The sequence below is a fragment of the Pinus tabuliformis genome, chromosome 9, assembly GCF_031772625.1.
Source record: "Pinus tabuliformis cultivar Carrire ecotype Pingquan chromosome 9, CPIR1, whole genome shotgun sequence".
Lineage (NCBI taxonomy): Eukaryota > Viridiplantae > Streptophyta > Pinopsida > Pinales > Pinaceae > Pinus > Pinus tabuliformis.
Genome location: NC_142307.1, coordinates 81,099,976 through 81,112,914, shown reverse-complemented (window position 1 = coordinate 81,112,914; position 12,939 = coordinate 81,099,976).

The window sequence follows — 12,939 nt, the reverse complement described above, 5'->3', positions numbered from 1 at the left end:
CAGGAGCACCTACACGTAGTTTTACAGGAGGGGCACTGAGCTGATTTAAGAAGAAAACATGGGTTTTTTGCTCGATTTCTGGCTTAAGGAGGTAGGTTCCATGCATACCCACCTTGATTATCAACATATGCACGAAATGATATCATTTTAAGGAGGAATTGAGTCCATAGAAGAAGAGGAATTACATAAAAAAAAATCTTCCTATTTTAAAAGAAAAACACAGTTTTCCTCTATTTTCCTGTTTTAAAAAAAAACACAGTTTTCCTTTTGGTGTTCAAAAGGGGTATAAGCACAATGAAAAGAGGATTCATGAGGAAGGAGCCTAATAATTCCACCAGGCTCCATGAACATCCCCAAGTAGTGGCCATATTCACAAGGGCAAATTGGATGAATTTTTTTGAGAAATTTCGAGGGTTTGATGAGGAAATTCCCCAGGAATTTTCCCTCTCTTTAGTCCCTCACTCAAGAACACATGCCACTGTCACTTATAGAGGTCTTTCCATGGAGATAAACACTGAATTTATCTGTAGGGTTACTACCCTTCCTCTTGGATTGCCTTGGAGCAAAGATGAAAAACCAATTGGACAGGTTGCCAAGAAAAACTTCTTCCAAAACAATGAACATCCTATAGAAGATAAAAATGGCATTAGAAGGGCTAGCATACCATACCCTTGGGATGAGGTTAGTTATCAAATCATCAAATACATTTCCTGTGAAGGGAGGTACAACATAGTCTATGGCTACCATTTTAGAATCCTTCATGAGCTGAGATATGGCATGGACACTCCAACACCCCAGAAACTCAGCATCCCCTATTTCCTCCTGCAGTCCCTCATAGACTCCAGCATTAAGTTTAAGGTAGGGAGTCTAGATCAGCTGGCTCACCATGGGTTAATCAAAATTTTAGTGGAAGAAGCCCTCCATACATTCACACTCCCTATAACATGGGAAGTCTTCAAGAACATGACAGCAAAAGATGACATAAAGGCCCTCACCTATGATATCAGTCCTTTTGACAGTGAGGATTAAGAGAAGAAAGGGGGAGAAAGGGAAGCAACTGATGTTTCAGCAGGAAAAGAAAAGGAGGAGGAAGAAACTAAGATAGAATAGGAGAAGGGGGGAGAAACAGAACAGGAAGAAACAGAGCAAACAGAGATAGAAAAGGAGGTAGAGTGTTGGGTTGTGTTATATTCTTTCCACGACTAACCTACGTAGTGAACCGGGGGGTTAGATGGGGGGCGGAGCCCCCCCTTCATTGCGCCGATTGTGCAGCGAGGGGGTCACAGGGGGGGCAACAACCCCCCCTGTCCAGGGGGTTTGAGGGGGGCGGGTAGCCCCCCTCTACGGGGTCTGGGGCAGCGCCCAAGGAAATTTTTTTTTTGGACCCTATATTAGGTTGGGTGAACCTACCTATGGTTTTCGGTCCATGGTTTTGGACGCGATGGTTTTCGATCCATAGTATTGGATGCTTTGGCATGTATAAATATGTATTGTAACATTGAAAGGAATATAATGAAAAATCAAGCTAGTAGTCCCGGTTTTGGGATCCAGGGGAAAATCTCTGTGTATATGTGTTTTATGTGGTATCTCTCGCATTATTTATTTTATGTGTTTTAGAATTCGTATGCAGGTAATTTCTGTACAGGGTTAAAAACTACATTTGGTATCAGAGCTGTTTTGGCTTCAAGGGGACGCCTTTGTTGCTGAGGGGTTTCGCTCGAGCCTGTGGTAGACCCTGTTCAGTGGGAGATCTGCGAGATCAATTCTGGTGGTGAAAGAAGATGGTGAGAAACGGAAAGAAAGAGATCGAGAAGTTCAATGGTCAGAGTTTTGAGTTGTGAAAACTCAAGATGGATGATCTGTTGGTGGATAAAGATCAGTGGATCGCTGTAGATCCAGGTACTAAACCAATGGGAGTGACTGATGAAGAATGGAAGAAGTTGGATCAGAAGGCAAAGAGCACAATACGATTGTGTGTCTTAGATTCAGTATTGCTGAATGTATCAGGGGAAGCTACGGTGAAGGATTTGTGGGACAAGTTAGGGACTTTGTACCAATCTAAGTCTCTGGTGAATAAACTGTTCCTGCGGAAAAAGCTGTATAACCTGAGGATGAAAGATGGAGACTCAGTGACAGAGAATCTGAACGCATTTAATACTGTGGTAAGTCAGTTAGTGTCTGTTGATATTAAAATTTCAGATGAAGATAAGTGCATCAGTTTGTTGTGTTCTCTACCAGATTCATGGGATAGTCTGGTTATTGCAATAGGTAGCAATGCAACTACTTTGTAGTTTGATGAAATAGTCTCAGCCTTGCTGACGGAGGAGATGAGACGAAAAAATATGGAGAGCCAGAATGGTGATGCCTTGTCTGTACGAGGACGGTCCCAGAATAGAAACAAAAATAAGTCATCGAGTGGGAGATCTAAATCTCCAGGAAAACCTGTAAAGGTGGTGTGTTGGAAATGCGGAAAGTAAGGGCACTTCAAAAGGGACTGTAAATCTAAAGCTCCTGATAAAGGAAAGGGATCAGATGATGCTCCTTCTGCAGAGGTGAAAACCACCTCAGATGAAGGTGGGGATGTGTACTTGGCTTCTTCAAGTACACATGTAGATCATGAGGCATGGTTGATTGACTCAGGTGCATCCTTTCACTTCACTCCCCATAGAGAGTGGTTCTGTGAGTATGAGAAATACGATGGTGGTGATGTCTTCTTAGGAGATGATAGGAAGACTAGAATCATTGGTCGTGGAAAAGTAAAGTTGAAGTTTCAAGGTGGAAGGGTTAGAACACTTCCGGTGTTCTGCATATTCCTGCATTGGCCAGAAATCTGATTTCTGTAAGCAAGTTGGATGATTCAGGTGTAAAAATAGTGTTCGAGAAGGATACCTGCAAGATGGTTCGGGGAGCACTAGTATTGATGCGGGGAGTTCGGACTGGAACTCTGTGCAAGCTGCAAGGTAGCACTGTTGTTGATGGGTGCAACAGTTCTGTAGTTCCTGAAAGTGGAGCTAAAAATCTAGTGGTCTCTGGAGAGAAGACCATACTGTGGCATCAAAGGCTTGGACATATTGGAGAGAAGGGACTTCGAATACTTCATGTTAAAGGTATGGTAGAAGGTATGAGTAATAGCTCTCTGGATTTTGATTTATGTGAAAATTGTGTATATGGGAAGCAGAATTGGGTGAGTTTCCACTCTGGTGATAAGAGGGCGAAACAGATATTAGAGCTTGTGCACAGTGATGTGTTTGGACCTGTGAAGGTTCCATCACTGGGTAAGTCTGTGTACTATGTATCATTTATATATGACTTCTCAAGGAATACATTGATATATTTCCTTAAGAAGAAATCTGAAGTCTTTGACAGGTTTAAAGAATTTAAGGCTCTGGTGGAAAATCAGACAGAGAAGAAGATAAAGGTGCTGAGGACAGATAATGGTGGAGAGTTTTGCAGCAAGGAATTTGAAGAATTCTGTAAGAAGTGTGGTATAGCACGGCAGAAGACTACTCCATATACACCTTAGCAAAATGGAGTCGTAGAAAGAATGAACAAGACATTGATGGAAAGGGCAAGAAGCATGCTCAGTGGTGTCGGGTTAGGACAGGAATTCTGGGCAGAGGCGGTGGATAATGCATGTTACTTGGTCAACAGGTCACCTTAATCATCATTGGAGGATAAGACTCCACAAGAAGTATGGACTGGTAAGAAACCCTCTCTTTCACATCTGAGGGTAATTGGATGTGATGCATATGTACATGTTCCAAAGGAGAAATGAACCAACTTGGATAGTAAATCTGAAAAGTGCATCTTTATTGGGTATAAGGATGGTTTAAGGGTTATAAGCTTTGGAACACAGTAACAAGGAAGGTTGTGTACAGCCGAGATGTGGTGTTTAGAGAGGTGAAAGATGTTATTAAACATGAAGTCCAACCAAAGGAACCTGAGAAGATAGAGTTTGAGCTAAAGGAGGAAGAATCAGACTCTACAACAGAGGAGGAATCAGAAGATGAAGAGCCACAAACTCCGTCTCTGAGAAGATCAATTCGAGAAAGAAGGCAGCCAGAAAGGTATAGTCCATCTGCTTTCTATTCAAATTTTGCTTTGTCTGTTACTGATGATGATCCCAGAACTGTGAAGGAAGTAGTGGATTCAGAGGATGGAAAACTCTGGAAAGAGGCCATGGTTGATGAAATGGCATCTTTGCACAAAAATGAAGCTTGAGATCTGGTGGAGTTGCCGCCTGGAAGGAAACCCCTTGGCAGAAAATGGGTGTTCAAAAAGAAGACAAATGCAGAAGGGAAGGTGGAGAAATGCAAAGCTCAGTTGGTAGCAAAAGGTTATTCCCAGGTGCTGGAAATTGATTTTGGTGATATTTTTTCTCCTGTTGCCAAGGTAACTTCTATTAGGTTACTTTTATTTGTTGCTGCTGCTTTTGATTTTGAGGTAGAACAGATGGATGTGAAGACAACATTTCTTCACGGGGATTTGGAAGAGGAAATCTACATGAAGCAACCTGAAGGCTTTGCGGTGAAGGGTAAGAAAGAACTGGTATGCAAGTTAAAGAAGTCTCTGTATGGATTAAAACAGTCACCAAGGATGTGGTATCAGAAATTTGATACATTTATACGGGGACTTGGCTTCACTAGAAGCAAAGCAGATCATTGTGTGTATTTTAAATTAATTGGTAACCATGTTATTTATCTGGTCTTGTATGTGGATGATATGTTGCTGGTTGGAAATGAAAAAGATATTATCCAGGATTTGAAGACCCAATTGTCCTCCAAATTCGACATGAAAGATATTGGTGCTGCAAACTATATTTTGGGCATGAAAATTAAAAGAGATCAGGCAAAGAGGAAGCTATGGTTAAACTAGAGGAAGTACGTCGAGACAATACTGCAGAGGTTTAATATGCAGGATAGTAAACCGGTGAAGGTTCCTATTCCTGTAGGTGTGAGGTTATCTGCTGAATAGTGTCCCAAGACACAAGAAGAGGAAGAGGACATGTCCCGTGTTCCATATGCGAGTGCAGTCGGTAGCCTGATGTATGTTGTCATGTGGAAAGAGTCAATTTTGCGGACAAAACTGACCTCCCTAGAAGCTAAGGCTTTCTAGTGACAAACAAGACAATTAAACACTACCTTTCCCTAAATATGCATTTAGAATACAAGTAATCAGGTGTTTATAACATACCTTTAGTCCAACGCTTTGTAGTAGTCCAGCCTCGCCGATCCGGATGAGCTCCTCCTTCTCTTCGAAACCTGCATTCACTAACAAGCAAAAGATTACATAGCACCTGAATAACTCATAAAATAAAACATATTCATCATACAGACCAAGGAGTATATGAAACAAATCATGTATAACAACCTGTTGAGAAAAATGTGCTTAATTGTATTAAGTGGAAACAAAGAAACCATTACAACCTGTGCCTTGGTGTTGTGCAGGTCCCTCCCAAGGTCCAGCAAGAGTTCTCCTTTACTTTGATTAGCTCACCCACTTCCAAATGAAGCTAAGAAAGGATGGGAATCTATCCTCTCAAGCTCTATAAGGGAGTCCTAATTCCAGCAGCATCTACCCTTAGGAATGTTCAGCTTTCAACCTCCCCTCCCTCTGGCCCAATGCCTGTATTTATAGTGCTTTAGAGGAAGTTAATTAGGTCCACCATCAATGGGATAAGCCCCTCTTTGAATGGGATAGCTCCCCTCTTGATGGGATAAGTTCCTCTTTCATAGGGATACATGAACCATCTGGAGGTGCTCAATACACGTCAAACAAACTTCTAGAATGCTCTAGAATCGACCACAAGTAACGTTTTTGAAGTAAAACTCGCACCTTTTGACCTTTACAGGGGTACGCACCCACCCCTTTACAGACAGAGCATACAAGTACGCAGGGAATGTGAACTTGAGGTGCGTACACGCAGGTAAGGCTAAGAGAAACTGCGTACCCAGAGTTATATAGATTTTTAAAGACTTTCTCTCTTTCTTGGAGTTTGACATGAAGAGCAGAGGTATAAGACTTGCCAAGGAGGATAGTATGACAGTTGATGGAGCCATACTAACTGCAAATAGTCATGGTGACAAATTTTAGTGTAACAGATTGCCCCCTAAAGTGCGAAGTCTGTAGTAGATTAGGGTTTCATATCATCTAGGAAGGGTGAAGTACTTTATCATTTCAAGGATTATCTTGTGGAGAGCTCAGTCGGAACCTGCAAATATTCAACACAAAATACATATATAAGATCATATCATTGCTGAGGTAGGCATTCCCATACTCAGATTGAAAAATTTAACTAACAAACTAACTACTGCTCTGATATAGGAATGATTTCGCAGTACATCATAATCATAGACTCTTGTAGACACAGTATGGACGCAGCCATCTGTTTATGATTAGTCTACTGTATAATGAATACAAAACTCCTCGCAACCTGTATGGTGGAAACTAGATCCAGGGTCTTCATTTCTGCTTCCTGAAATGGTACGATTCTATCCATGCGAATAAATTAGTTGATGTCGAACATGGTAGAAACCACTTGATTACCAGTCGATGATGTAAACTGTTAACAAGTGTGAGAGAGACCACCAGTGATGTCAATGGTTCTCAAAGTACCCAGTACAATCCATGAGATGTGAATGAATGAGTTGATGTCAAACATTTTACGGAATCCTTCAATCGAAAGTCAATGATGTAAACCGTCGTCAAAGGTGAGAAACTTGCCATTGATGCATGCAGATTTCAAGGTACTGACGATTTCTAGGTCATCTTTCTAGATAATGTGCTGATGTCGATAGAAAGTGACCCGTTGCAGGCAAGCCCACAACACAAAATCATAGATCAAGTTGAAGAAATGTAGCTGTAAGGACTGACTCAGGATGGTCGAGATGGATGACGGGTATTTTGCAGATGAATGGTTTATTTGCAGTGACCTCTTGAACACATAACGACATGACAGATGGCTTGGTGACAATTGACCCAAAGTTAATACCCGGAACCGGTTGAAGATTTTCAATGTGGTTTGATCAACTGTTAGGCAAAGGATTTCCCAACCCAGGTGAATGAAAAGTGTCGTGTTCAAGAGTGGTGATAAGGCTTCTTCTGAGACAAAGGATAACAAATAGGCTCATTTTTCTCTCTTTTCCCCCACCATTTCTGGAAAGTACCTCTTTACTTTTTACAAGCTTGAGGAGGATAACATATGCTTGATTATAAGCTCATCCTTCAGATGAGTCCAACTTAGTTTAGATTCGAACCCTAAGAAGGAGTGGTCCGTTCCTGTTTGTAATCGAACAGGTCCTTTACTGTGAAATTTTAACGAGTCCAGTATAGGAGAAACTCGGCGTTTTTCAATTTTAGAGAGTCTGAAAAACTTAAGAAGACTCCAGGGTTGAACATTTTCGTAAATTTGTGTCTCCCAAGCTCGAAAAAGTATAAAATAATACTTGAGAGAACCGCTTGATCTTTTACGACCAAGGAGTACTTTCATAGTTAGTGTCTTTGACCTGAAAAGTAAAAAGCGATCAAGGACACGTCATTTTATTTCCAGTATCGAATTTGAAACGACAAAAATCCGGCAATCTTTTCCTGTTTTTACGGTCATAAAAGGGCTATAAGGGGACCGTCTTTTAATTCCGTTTTAACGAGTGTAAAAGAAACGCTCGGCAATCTTTTCATGTTTTAGGAGTCAGAAAAGGGCTTAAAAGATGACTCTGATGTTTTTGTTTGTGAAAAATGACAATTTTCCCTGAAAATCCTTTTATCCTGCACAAAAACCAACACATTACTCATACCTGTTTAAGATAGATAAAAATACTTTGAAAAATACCTTTTCATGGTGAAAAATAAACAAATTTAACATTTATTTACCCAAAAAACCTATAAAAAGGGCTTTTACCATTTCATTTTTACCATTTTACTGTTGAGGAGAGAAAAAGGGCTTTTGGCAAGAAACTTCCCGTGGACATTGCAGAGAATCCGACCGTTGAAATCAAACACCGTCTCATCAGGTATTCTACAACATCCTCCTCTTCATTTCCATCCGTTTAGAATTTATTTTTAGGTCCTAGATTCATTTTTTGGAGGTTTTGGGGTTTCAAGGTCCGCTTTTCGGGGTACACAGGTGCTCCACAGGTGACCCGCGTACCCCGACATTTTCTCAGTTGGGAAAATGTCGGGCGTATGCACCTTGCCTTAAGGGAACCTACGTACGCATGTCCTGTTCCTAAAGGCGGGGTGCGTACCCCGCAAAACGCGTTTTCAAACCCTAAATCCTTAAAAAATGGACCAAATTTTTTTATTTCAATGAATCTAACAGATGTTTTTTGGTGTGTAGATTGCCCACCACGCTTGATTGGCGCGAGAGAGAGCACGAAGATGTTGATTTGACCGCCATTAATCATCAACCGTCCATTGATGCTTTAAAGGCATGCGGCCTCTACAAATACTGGGCCATACCTGGCATGAGGGCCCAGGTGCACTTTCTAGAGTGGCTGGTAGAGAGATGGAACGTCCAGGACTAGTGCTTTTACATTGGAGGGCACCAGCTCAAGATAGAGCCTTTAGATATTTACTTTCTCACTGGTTTGCCCAAAAGGGGCGAACAATTGACTCTGTCCAGGACTAGGCCAGGTGGCCAGTCCATTGCTAGTCTCCGACTAGAGTGGTGCAACACACAGAACCAGGAGAAGGGGATAGAGATCAAAAATATATCCCGGCCTGAACTTATGGTCATTGCTTTCACAGTTACCAGAATTTGTGGGGCTGCCTCTTTACATATTGCCACTGGATCCCAGATGCGGATGGCGATTGATTGCTATCGGGGCACCATTTTCAACTGGTGTGATGCTGTGTTGGCTAACTTAAAAAGCCAACTGACTAAAACCAAAAACAGACAGCTGAAGACCTTTGGTTATGGGGCTTTAGTTGTCAGTTTTTCTTTAGAGAGGGTTTCGATGCTGATCCCACAGCATCTCACTGTTGAGGCTGGGCATCCCCGAGATCCCAAATTGACGCGATGGGTTGCGGTCATGGCTCGTCATCCTGACGAGGGCACGGAGGTTGTCCGATTTAGACCGGAGTATTTTCACTGGTTGAGGACCAGATCTTCTCGATACAGGATTTTCCTTATGCCAGAGTTGATTTTCGTGGAGATCCGAACATGGTTCTTCCACTGGGAGAACAATGGGATGACACAGGTACTTCATTTTTCACAAGTTTTTAAATTATCTATTTTTTTTATTTTTTATATCGTCTCAAAACTGACAGTAACAATTTTCAAAATGCAAATGTAGGCCCACGTCGTCCAGCCAATCTCCGGCCTTTCAAGAGGAGACTACCAGTTGCACCGGCACCGGCCCCACATGACGCGGCCGCAGAGACCTTAGCTGAGTTGGAACAAGACCTAGGGCGTCTTACGGTAGATATACCAGAGACTACTATAAACGATATTCCTATCAGGCTTCAGCGCTATGTAGTCACAGTCCCAGGACCTTTTAGGAGGTTCTTGTGTAGGGTGGCTCGTGCAGTGGTGTCGTATAGAGAGCATCACCAGTGATTGGATGGTCATTTTTGTAGACACATGTGACATTTTGGTTTTTTGTACTTATCATTTTTGCCGATCATAAGGTTTTTTTCAACTTATGATCGAAGACGATGTATTTTTTGACACACTCCTATCTATATATCATTATTATCGGCTTATCTTGTTAAACATGTGTGATTAAATGTTTTTAAATTTACATGTATGATTATCACAAATGTCTGTCTAACATTCAAGAAGCAATTGCATCTGCTAATGTATTTAAAGACCTTGGAATATGCTGATATTCAATGTAATAAAATTCACGTTCCAAGAGACGCACTCTCAAAAATAACCTTAATAACACTGGATTTCTAATGGCATACACTCTATTAAGCTGTAATACAACGAGTTCAGAATCTAACCTCACTATCAAACTCCGAATCCCAAATAAAATAGATTCAGACAATAATTCAATCACTGCACTATATTCTGCAATGTTGTTTGTTGTTTGACCGAGGCTCACCCCATGCATAGAAACTAACTCGTCAGAGGGCGAATAAATAACCCAAGCTGCGGAAGAGATATTTCGTGTACTACGACAAGCACCATCAGAAAATCCAATGTATGTTTGGAGAGGCATCGACATCTGCAAACATCAAGCGTAAAACCAAGATAAGCAGAATAACGACGAAAAACACACTTTCTAAGCTAAGCACACTTTCTAAACTAACAAACACACCAGCTAGAAAGAAAAAACCTAACCTAACTAAAATCTCCATACCCATCATTTAAGCATAATACCTCTTTAGGTAAAGTCCATTTCTAGGTTTACCCAAAGAGTCCCCGTCAAAGTCAACCAGCTCATAGGCCCCTTTTGCTAGCTTTCGCTTGACAATGTAGGGCCCATGCCACATAGGAACGAATTTTCCAGCACCTAATTTATCATTAGCTTGATCATATAATAGCACTAGGTCTCCTTCCGAAAAATTTCGAGGGGTCACATTTCGATCATACTGAGCTTTCATATGTTTTGCGTGAGTCTCAATTGCCAATGCAGCATCACGTCGAGTCTCATCTAATTGAGCTAAGTATAATAAACGCTTCTCCTCTTCGAAAGTAGTTGGAAGTAATTTGACAGCCATTTGAAGTGACGGGATTTCGCATTCAATGGGCAGCACAGCTTCCAAACCATAAACTAGTTGGAAAGGAGTGAACCCTGTTGATGTTTTCACTGAGGTTCGGTATGCCCAAAGCGCGGAAAATAACATGTTGTGCCAATTCGACCGATGAATACCAATGATTTTTCGGATCATGATAACTAAAACTTTGTAGATGGACTCAACCAGACCGTTTGCTTGTGGATAATAAGGAGTTGAGCTATCGTGACGCAAACCAAGCTGGCCTGTAAGTTCTGTCATCATAACGTTTCGAAAATGGCGCCCATGGTCAGTGATTATCGCTTGAGGGACACCAAACCTAGCAATAATGTGATTGAATACGAAAATTGCAGCTGTCTTGCCGTCTGCCTCGAATGTAGGCATCGCCTCAGCCCACTTAGTAAAATAATCAACTGCAAGGATGATATACGCATGCCCCCCGGCCGAGTGAGGGTTACATGTAATAAAATCGATACCCCATTTGGCAAAAGGACCAACGGAAATTATAGGGTGGAGAGGAGCAGGTGGAGTGCGCATCTTGCGATCAAACACTTGACAGTTGTGGCATTTCCGGACCGCAATAATACAGTCTTTAAACAAGGACAGCCAGAAGTAGCCAGCGCGCAATATCTTTTGGGTTGTAGCATACCCAGACATATGACCGCCACACGCTCCAGAGTGACAGTCATTCAGAACCCTTTCAGCTTCCTCGTGGGTTAAGCAACGGCGAAAAACCAAGTCCGCCCCACAGCGATAAAGAGTATCTCCAATGATTTTGTACTGTTGGGACTGGAATCGAATTTTCCGACGTTCCGACTTTGAAACTTTGGGCCGAAAGGATTGGGTCTGGAGATAGACGATTATATCCCCATACCACGGATCTAAAGTGCTGATGAGAAACAAAGATTCGTCCGCAATGGGTTCCTCTGCCACAGTTTCTGTGTCAGCACGCGGGAAGTCACACATTAACTCCGCAAAAACTAAGGATTTCTTAGACTTAGATTTCTCAAACTCCAAGTCGAACTCTTGCAGGATAACGATCCATTTAGAGTACTTGCCCCCTAGCAATTGTTTAGTCAAAATGTAGATCATAGGGTTGCAATCTGAAATAACTGTAGTTTTACGGAGTAGAATGTAGTGACGAAAACGTTGGACAGCTTGAACGGCTGCCAATGCCAATTTCTCCACATGTGAATATGTTATGAAACCAGCTCAAGAAAAGATAGAAAAGATAAATCCACGCCTTAGAATTCAGCCTCTTCGTGGGGGCAACCTCCTTTACATTACATAAATGAACAATTCTTGGATGATACAAATGACAAAACCTCCTTTCTATATATAGGAGTCTAAGGAGTCACAATATAATCCAGCCGACCTAACAATAATAATATAAAGCCACAAAAATAACAATAGAGGGATTCTATGGGGCACAGAAATAACAATATGGGGGTAATAGGGGCACAACAATATAAATAGGGGGTATAACTACAATAGTAATGGGGTAATCACTAGTATTATAGGGACCCAACATGCCCCTCTCCTTCAAAAAAGTGTTGTCCTCAACGCTTCAGCAGTTCTGGATACTTCTGCATAAAATTCTCATCCTCCCATGTGGAATCTTCAGCGGATAAGTTCTTCCACTTGATAAGATACTCTGAAATTGATCGATTTCGTAGCTGTCGAGTTCTTGTTTCTGTGATTGCTTCCGGTTCCAATATAATTTTTCCTTCCTCGTCAAGTTCTCGCAATATTGTTTGAATTGGGAGCTTGTCACCTATAACCTTCTTTAAACATGAAACATGGAAAACTGGGTGCAATCGAGAAGCTTCAGGAAGCTCCAATTTGTATGCCATAGTACCAATCTTTTCCAACACCTTGTACGGACCATAATACTTTGGTGATAATTTATTATCCTTCTTAGCTTGCTTTAGGGACATTTGCTTATATGGTTGTAGCCGTAGGAATACCCAATCACCTACATCAAAACTTCTTTCACTGCGATGTTGATCTGCCTGTTGTTTCATTCTATTTTGTGCCAACACGAGGTTATCCTTTAAGAGTTGGAGGACTTGTTGTTGATGTTCGATGTGATGTTCCACTGCCTAAACCTTAGAATTTTCTCTTAAATATGATGTGATGGATGGTGGTTGATAACCATAAAGTGCCATAAATGGGGTCATTTTTGTTGCTGTATGGAAGGAAGTGTTATACCACCATTCAGCTAGAGGCAACCATTTGACCCATTGTGTCTGTTTATCA